The sequence below is a fragment of the Tachysurus vachellii genome, chromosome 17 (assembly GCF_030014155.1).
Source record: "Tachysurus vachellii isolate PV-2020 chromosome 17, HZAU_Pvac_v1, whole genome shotgun sequence".
In the NCBI taxonomy this organism is placed as follows: Eukaryota; Metazoa; Chordata; class Actinopteri; order Siluriformes; family Bagridae; genus Tachysurus; species Tachysurus vachellii.
Genome location: NC_083476.1, coordinates 11,592,355 through 11,602,154, shown reverse-complemented (window position 1 = coordinate 11,602,154; position 9,800 = coordinate 11,592,355). Strand labels below are relative to the sequence as shown.

Sequence of the window (9,800 nt, the reverse complement as noted above, 5' to 3'; positions counted from 1 at the left end):
ACCTGAATATCATCTGAGGGAATTGTAAACCTTTATTTCTATTAGAAATGTCTATCCAACCTACAAACCCTGACCCTTTTCAATATTGGAGGACTGCAGCTGCTTTCCTCAACCTCCCCCGCCTTTACTTTAATCTCCTGGGTAAACCGATTAAAGCAGCCCGAGCCTGCAAGAAGGGATTAAGTGTGAAACTCCATTCATCATTGCTGGTCGCTCGGTTTCATCTCAGTTAGCTCACTTTATTGATTGCATGAATAAACATCCACTAAATACCACCTAATCCACACTATCTCACACTGACCACATAGGAACATTTACAAGTGACGAGCTCTCACAATGAAACACCTTTTAACACAGATAAATGGACAGAAAGACAGACAAACATACAACTAGATAGGTAGATGGAGAGATAGACAGACAAAGAGACACAGCAGTCTGACTGACATGCAGACAGATTGATTAGAACTGTAGACTGGGCAGATTGCTAGATATATAGATATGTACGTATACGGATAGAATGATAGACAGCCAGAAGTACAGATGGAAAGATATATGTGAGGATTTGACTGACAGACAAACAGAAAGCAGACTCCCAGATAGATGGATGCAAAACTAGACATACGGATGTACATCTCTGAACATAGTATAGACTGACAGAACATGTTTGACAGACATATACATATTTGGTGAAAAAACAGAGAGAGGTACAGCTCGGCCTGATAGACGTTGAGCTAGACATGCACACAAACAAAACGAAAGCAGAATGTTATAGTCAGTCAGACAGACAGACAGACAGACTGATGATGTATGTCTTTGACAGAGTAAGAAAGAGAGGAAGATGTAGATGGGTAGACATACAAATAGACTAGTAGACTAGTAAACATATAGACATACAGATTAAAGTGATCCCATACAGTGCCTTCTACAGGCAGTGAAACAAGATGACTGTTGCAACTAAAGTTGCATCAGTCGACTAAAGTTTTCATCTTTGCACCAACTCACAGATTTGTTTTCAGCTTCATTCACTAATTAGCAGCCAAGCCTCAATCCAGTCATATGACTCAGTGGATCAGAGCAATCCTCAAGCTTTCGGTCTCAGTTTTCACCTCAAAACAGAAGGGTTTCTGAGGGAAGAGTGAGGTGTGATTACAGTCAATGTGTGTATAACAGCTTCACTCTTTCACTCTCAGGTACTGCGTGCTGAAGTGTCTTCGTCTCATCTTATTTTAATGTATTTTTGTTGCATGTGGTTAGGACAGCGGCTTCACCATCTGGCTTGAGCATCTGGGTCCTTACTGCAGACACACACACACACTGAGTTTCTTGCCGAGGTTATAACAATGGCTTAGAGTAGAACTATGTACAGTATCCCCTTTACTCCAAATATAACTGTGTTTGGTGTCAAAAGTTCACTACAGGGCATTTTGTGTAAATATCTGCATCAAATCATGAATCAGTATAAAGTTAAATCAGTATAAAGTGATGTTACATGTGATTTAGAACACAGTGTGTCTTCTAGTCAACTATATACAGCATTTATATATAAAGCATTTATCTACATATGGAAAAAGCTATAGAAAATCAATAGCTTCTAACCAAATCAGATCAGATTTGAGATGTTGATGTGAGGTATTCTATCACATTACAGATCTAAATTCATCAGTTTGAGCTCTCATCATAAGCTGAATGAGAATCAGTTTTACAGACAGATTTGAATCCTGTACAAATTTCCCAGAGTCATCACTTCTTCCACGGATGTCTGCTTGTTGTCCACTTAGGACAAAAGTGATTATGACCGGTGATATTAAGATGGCAAGAAGAAGATCCTTCATTTCCTTTTCAAGCTCTTCTTGGCTCACAGGAGGTGACAAAGGCCAGACACAGGAAGACTCCCATCTCTGTGAGTGAAAGGAGGAAGCAGACTTAAAAGAGAAGAGCCCTGGCACCCGGTTTGCTCTACACCTTTCCTCCCCCTCCCTTATCCCTCTTTCTCTCTTTCTCTCAGTGTTATCGTCTCGCACTTTCACCAGAGGTGATGATGAGGAAGTAGAACATTCTAGCTATTTTTTGGAGCAGATATTCGTCCGGATACATAAAGATTCCTTTACCTGGAATGTAACTGTAATGAAAACTGGCCTATGGCTGTTTGGTCACCTCAAATCTCACTTCTCAGCCAGCATCCATCCATCTCAGCTGTAGAAACTAAGAGAATATATCAAAATTTATTTACAGTTTTTAAGGTAAAATGTATATAGTAAATTTACAATATAATAATGAAGTAAAGCTTGGTATTATAAAGAAAATAAGGAGTTACTTTTGTCAATCCAAAGCTGATTATTCTCTAATAATATCCCCCATATATACCACATAGAACAATGTGTTTAATTTATTTTACAATGCAACAATTTGCCAACGATTATGTACTTTTCTTCATTAAAGAATGACACAGGTTGTCTTTTTTCTCTCACTCGATAATAAGACAACAAAAAATTTTATCATTGCAGCTTGTCATGTTAGCAAGAAACCACGAAACATCAACTCCTCTGTCCAGAAAACATGAACTTAAAGGTACAGCTTTACCTCTAAATATGCTGACACTGGAGATTTGTTCTATAAATAATCTCCTCACAGAAATCTTCAGCATTATTACATACACAACACAAGGAGCTGCGCTACTGACAGAAATGCTGTTACAGAGAATGAATTAACATCTTGTGACCAATCAAATTCAAAAACACTGCAGCGTTATAATACTCATTAAACAACTGGACGGAAGCATGGGATGATGTAAGCAATGCAATAACAGCATTATTGTTAAAACATTGTTGTTATGCATGTTCATGCATCATACAAAGTAAATAGTGTTAATGAAACATGGTACATGGATATTCTACTTCACTCAGAATTTTGTCTGTCAGGTCAATGTTAAGTCTGGACACTATTTCCCAGGAAACATCACAGACTACAGATGTGGCTGCCATGGACTTCAATCCCCAACACACACACACACACACACAAACACACACACACAATTTTTTTACTCACATTTACTGAGCTTCTGACTGAACACACCTGAGAGCACAATCAGCCTCACCACCCTACAGACTCTTTCAGACACAAGCACTTTGAGCTGCATATACTCTGTGCGTTCCTACCAGTCGTTACCAAGCCTTCGTAGTTTGTCATTCTTGCCTTACCTAGTTTTGTTATTTGCTGATCACCTGACCATTGCCTGCTGTGAGTATATCTATTCATTTGGATGTGTGTTTATAAAAAACTGTGTGTATATTGTATTTATTTAAACTGCCAAACATGCACCAGTATCACCAGTAGGCATCAGTATAAGTATCTCTCCCTGACCTGTCTGTCTTTCCCTTTCATAAACAAAAGTAAATATCAGTCTTTTTGTTCATTGAGTATTTACACTGTAATAACACCATGTCAGGTGAAAAGATCCTGAATACAGATTTTCGTAATAGTTTACTCAATAAAATGATGATAAATCAAATACAAGATTTGTACGCCTCATTAATATAATTTTTACACAACTTTCAAGCATTTCATTATAGAAAGAAGAAACATTATCTGCTAAAAGATATAGATAATGAGATGATCTCACACTTGCGGTCTTTTCTCAGCATTATTAAAAATTTTGGATTTTCTTTTTTATTTAAAACTTAAAAATAAAGAGAAGTTGTTTACATTTTTATGAAATGTTTAATATTTTGAATATTGAATATGCTATTTTCTGTTTCCTATTAAAATATATGCATAAGCAATTGTGTCATAGTGCTTTGTACAAAAGGGGTATGTTCGGACAACATTTGATGGATTTGATCTCAAATGGATTATAAGTCTTACACAAACTTGTGGAGTCCATGTTAGATCATCAAGAAAAAATGGAACAAAAAATTGATCTATCCATTGATATATGTAAATGTTCTAAAGATTTCAAAATTGACCCAAGTATATATTTTACGGTTTGCTGTTTCTGAACTTGACTGCATTGCATTCTCTCTGTATATAATTTCTCTCTAATCTAATATGACTCAAGCGCCTAATCTAATTTTGCGCCTGATGAATTTCTCCTGGTTGGACAGTTTGAGTTGAATTTTACTCACAGTGCCATGTTGTAACCTTGTGGTTAGTTGAGGGTTTGATGTGATGAAAGATCAAGGACATACAGAGAGAAGTGAGGAAACTAAGAGAAGGACACAAGGCTGAGGATCAGGGGGAAGTGGTGGATCACAGGGAGGCAGATGTTCTGTCTGGACTTCCTCTCATGAGTCTGTCACGTAGGTGACGTGTGTTCTGCGAGGCATTGCTTTCATCTGGGTGCCGCACACGGCTCTTATTTGCGTTGGCTAATTTTTACAGGAAGCCAAAAAAAAACAAAAACAAACAAAAGCAGGAGTAGTGCAACCTTTGCCTTTCTCTCCTCTGGCTTTCTGAGAACATGGTCTGAATTTGGACAGGCTCCAGGAGATCATTCAGCCACTGAGCTGATATGTGGCATTGCCTAAGAGCTCATCTTCCTGCCAGGACAGCCTTGAGTGTACAACAGCACTCTGACTCTCACACTGACAAGGATTTAACCCTTACTGGGCTTTACAGCACAACCTAAAAACATTCAAGTTCCCCTGAATGTCATTTTAAACCATTTAAAACTATATAGACAGATTAATAACTTGCTTAATGCATGTTTTGATGCCCCCAAATGTTTAAATGGCTGAAGAACCGCCAAGTTAGCATTAGCTTAAAACTAGTGTAAAAGAAGCATGTGTTTTAACTCCAGTAATGAGCACCATATTTAAGAAGCCATATATTTCCCCCCTGCTTGTTTGTGAGAGGGGAAAGCAAGTGAGTTATTCATGTCTCCTGAGGGACAGGGACAAGAGGGATATAAAGAACTTTTAGCCATGCCATGGCCTCAGAGAGCACCTGAGCTTCATGATACAGTCAGTGATGTAGGGGGAGGGGGTAGCTAATCGAGAGGGGGCAGGAAGGCCTCACAGCGTCCTTGATTGGCACTCAGGCTCAGGAAGTGATAAGGAGCTAAAGTAAACACGTCGGGACATGCCGGTGGGAAGGAACTGTTCACAAAACATGTCACGGCCACCTTATGAGCAGCGCAGGAGAGGAAAAGCCCATGAGCTATTTACTCCAACACAGTCAAACACCCCCACCACATGTTATCCACCCCTCCCTCACAAGCCTTTAATTACCACCATTACAGCAGTACTCATTCGGCTACAGGCCAAGCTGCTCTGATTAGCCACAAAAACCTCAACAGAACTGAATGAAGTGCCTCCTGCAACATTACAGTCAGGTACAAAATTTTAAAATGCCTTAGTACAAAGTGAAGATAATAAGTTGTTGCAGTGACTAATAAGATATTAATAGTGAAAGAATGGTGATATTACATGGGAAGATAAAATGAATGACTTTGAAGTTGCGCAACACAGCATAATAAAAAAGATGTGGGGCAAACTATTACACACACACACACACACACACACACACATATAGATACACAGCCTGTTATATATGTACAATATGTCTTCTATTTAAGACCCAGACAGCTGCATTTGTAAGTTCTCTCCTTTGTACTCATGCTCTTTTTCCTCTGCTTGTAGTTCTGTCATCTGTCCTTTTGTGTTATTTGTACTTTGTAGACGACGTGTGCTCATTGTATCTACTTGTACTTTCTCCTAAAAATAAACGATTATATAATCCACCTTATAACATTCATATCAATAAGGAGGAGGGGTTTCGCTCTGTTTAATCACCTGACCACATTGTAGGTTATGACTGCGATCACAACCTCCTATCTCTCTGTTGTAACAGTTCAAGCTCCTGTGGTCATTTCTGTAACCAAGGTTAGTCTATTGATGATGATTATGAAATAGTCTTACAATGTTCAAACTGACATCTTCACAAGCTTTTATTTTCACTTTTTCAGAATAAATCATGGGTTTTGTTTACACAATAATAATTTAGCAACATTACATATCATAGCCAGCTAGCATAAGGCAAGCAAAACTGTTCTGATAATGGCCTGTTAAGTAGTTACCTTCACTTATGTAGCTTGTCCAGGAGTGAATTTTGATGTTACTAGCCAGAAAATTTGCTAAAAAGCTAGCAATTGTTTGTTTGACAAATACATTGTGCATTGGTGAAGTGGCCTACTCCTCAAGCACACTATCAAGTATATCATTAATTATCAGTTATATTAGATGTTATTTCTAAACTACATCCAGTATGTTTCCATGTGGAACCAAACAGGCCTTCATTAGACCTAGTTATACTACACACTACACACCACCCAGTTTAGCAATGCCGTATTTTGCCTGTTTCCATCTCCCACAAGGACCAGGGATTGGACTTTGGGACTTTGCTAAGGACTTTGCTGGGACTTTGCTAAGAAAACGTAGCTTGGTGTTATTGATTGTTATTGATATTGGTTGTTTTAACGGACCATGATTATGATAAAACATTGGTAACATACATTAAGTAAAAAAGATGAAAAAAAAAAGTAAATAAATAATATATATATTTATTATATATTTATTTTTAAAATATCTATTTTCTAATATACAAATTTTAAGCCAAATTTTAAATATAAATAATTAAGAAAGAAATAAGAAAATAGAAAGGACTGTTACATTGTTCATTTATTCTTTGTTGTTATGGAACAAATATTGTATACAGAGAATAGTAATGATAATAATCATTCGTCAACATTTAATAAAGAGTAAATATTTTCATAATCCAAACCAAACAATTGAATTAACAATGAATTTCTTTGTACTAGTATGTATTTAAATTACTAGGTACATTCACAGCACAACTGATCTACATTTAGCCCTGCACAAAAAGCTCCATAAAAGGCAAAGCTCTCAAACAGCTGAAAACAACAAAATGATGACTAAACAGTGTAAACAAATCTTCTAAGTAACAGTATGCACTAAATTTTTTATTAATTCTGCTTAAATATTGCCTTACATAGACACACACTAATGCTTTCACCTTTGTCGGGGTGCATTTACATTTGACTAAATAGATTTGTATAATTTAATATTGATTTCATTCATTTATTTTTTAGATGTTTCACGAAATGTAACTCATCACCAACGATACGATCTGAAGCTGATCACTCCAGGTTCAAGTTACTGAGTCTCTTTATATGTAAATATGAACAGGAGCATTACAATAAAGAACAATTTTCACAACTAACTGGATTTTCATGAACATTGAACAATAATCTTGTGTAAATCCTCCTGTTAACAGTTTATACATAAATTCCTTCATATATAGTTTGATAAATAAAACCCAGTGTTCATACATTACAATAAACAATACTCTTTATTTATTTAAACCAGTGTTATTTGCTAGTAGAACAGGCTACTGATATAAAAGTACACCGTGTAATAGTCTAATATCAGCTAGCTAACAAACAAGGTCCTTGCAGTTAAACAGAGATATTGTCATACGTTCAGGTCTCAACCTGATGAATCTGCAATATGCCGAGAATCAAGGCCACAACAACAAATCTTTTGTTGGGACTCATGAAAATCCGATTTCCTGCATTTCCTTGCTTTAGAGTCAGCACAGAGGCCAGGGCATTCTGTAAGCATGTACATGGATAGTTCTATTCCACACAGATGACATGTAGCTCATCAGCATTTTCACGATAAGAGTGTGGCAGTGACTGTACAGCTCTGGATTATTCCTGTAACATGGGATTTCACTGGGACAGGAGGAAGATCAGGCACTTTTTTGCTAGCCTTAGGAAAAGAACTCAGGAATATTTCAGGTGCTGAGGTGGCTGTCAGCCCACTGTATAATAGGATTAGAGCGCAATAAGACGATAGAGTAACCCAGCTACTCACTCAGGCTTAATCCACCTGAGGTTATGATAACATAAAATATAAATAGAAAATGTGCAAAGCTGTAATATAAGCAGCAGAACTTCACTTCTGACTAATGTTTGCAGTAATACAGCAGTGATACTGAAGCTGTACATCTTCTCATTCATGCAATAATCTAGTCAGCCAATCGTTTGTGGCAACAGTGTAATGAATAAAATCCTGCAAAAGTCCAGCAGCTTTGGGTGATGTTAATATCAACCAACAGAAATAGGACAAATCTTGACCGTAGCATGATTGTTGGTGGCAGATGTGCTGGTTTTAATATTTTTGCTGATCTCCTGGCATTCCTGGTATTAGTCTCTAGAGTTTACTAAGAATGGTGCAATAAAGGAAAAACATACAGCGAACAGTGGTTCTGTGGTTGGAATTGCCTTGGTGATGAGAGAGATCAGACTGGATCAAGCTGATAGAAAGACAGAAAAGCATCACAGAATGCACAACAGATTAAACCCTGAGGTGGATGAGCTTACACAGCAGAACATAACAGAAGAACCAAAGGTTGAAATGCAGTGTGAAAACTAGAAAAATCTTGATTTCTGCAGAGGAACACAGATGATAAAGTCAGATTTTGGCAACAACAACATGAATCCATGGATTCAATCTTCCTAGTGTAAATAGTCCAAGATGGTGGAGGTGGTGTAATGCTGTGTAGAATGCTTGGCATGCTTTATACTGTTAATACCAAGCAATCATTTCTTAAACGCTGCAGACTATTCAAGTATTGTTGATGAACATGTGCATAAATTTACCTGCATGACATTGGGCCATAATATCAGCAACAGCATCAAACAACAAAGCAACATTTGAGTAGCAGATACAGTATATTTGGTGTATGTAATGTCCACAAGAGACAAACTACAAATGACACAAACAACTTGTCACTTGGTAGTGTTAATGTTATGTTCAAAGAAGCAGTTCTGATGAGGCATAAACAGACATAACCCTACAACGGTGCTCACTTGTGACAGAGGTGTTTCCATGATGTCACACGCGAGGCAATTTATAACCAGTAATTTTGATAGAATCAGATTTTGGATGAATCTGAACATGGAGACACTTTAGCTGGTGTGTGAATCATTACAGAAGTCCAAGATAAGTAAAAGTTTCTTAGCTGGTCTTCAATAAAAAGTGGTTGTTGATTGCAGGGACAGGCTCAAGACCTGATGGCTCCTGTGATAAGAAATGATCACAATTACACAGACTGTCCGTGGACCTAGTGAGTAATGAACTGGGCTTTCTGAAAGGACTGGCTGTCCATGGAGACAATCTGCTCAGAATTAGCTTGGAATTAAGTCAGGGAGAGAGAAAATGACTCATGACAAATCCTATTTGTTATTAACTCACCTATATCTAGCTTAGTTCTCAGTATACCTACATTTAATAATCACCTATGGCAGAGACGTCATCCATACAGTATCTGTGCCATTCGATTAGCTCTCATGATTTAGTACAAATACATATTTGGCATCTCTAGTTCTCTCCACAACAACACAGACTAAGGTTGGTTTTTTTGACACAGGCATTTATTCTTTTTGCACGTATTGGTTCACACTGTGAGAACTATATGTAAAAGAAAGCAATACAAAATGCATTATACTGTATGTAAAATGCTGCTGAGTGGTATTATGAGCAACTTCGTTTACATTTACAAACAAAATACCTAGGTGGCTTGTTATGAAATGAGGACCTTGAATCTTTTAAAATCTCCTGTAAGTCCACAGTTCTTTTGGCCTTAAACATGGACAGTCACAAGCTTGAGTGAAACATAGCAGAGCCTTGTAAGGTGTCTGATCGTGAGCAGTCTGATGGGCGACCCATTAATGGGTCACTTCCAAACATAATTATGCGTTCTCGCATATAATATTTTTT

The 9,800-nt window shown here is 37.4% G+C and overlaps 1 long non-coding RNA gene across 1 annotated transcript; it reads right to left on the bottom strand.

Annotated features, from left to right (window-relative positions):
- Nucleotides 1-980: 980 nt before the first annotated feature.
- On the bottom strand, nt 981-2,202 carry LOC132860513 (uncharacterized). Its single transcript, XR_009649832.1, has 3 exons — nt 2,109-2,202; nt 1,745-1,898; nt 981-1,295 (listed from the first exon to the last, which is right to left on the bottom strand). It is a non-coding gene; the product is annotated as an uncharacterized LOC132860513 (long non-coding RNA).
- Nucleotides 2,203-9,800: the final 7,598 nt, after the last annotated feature.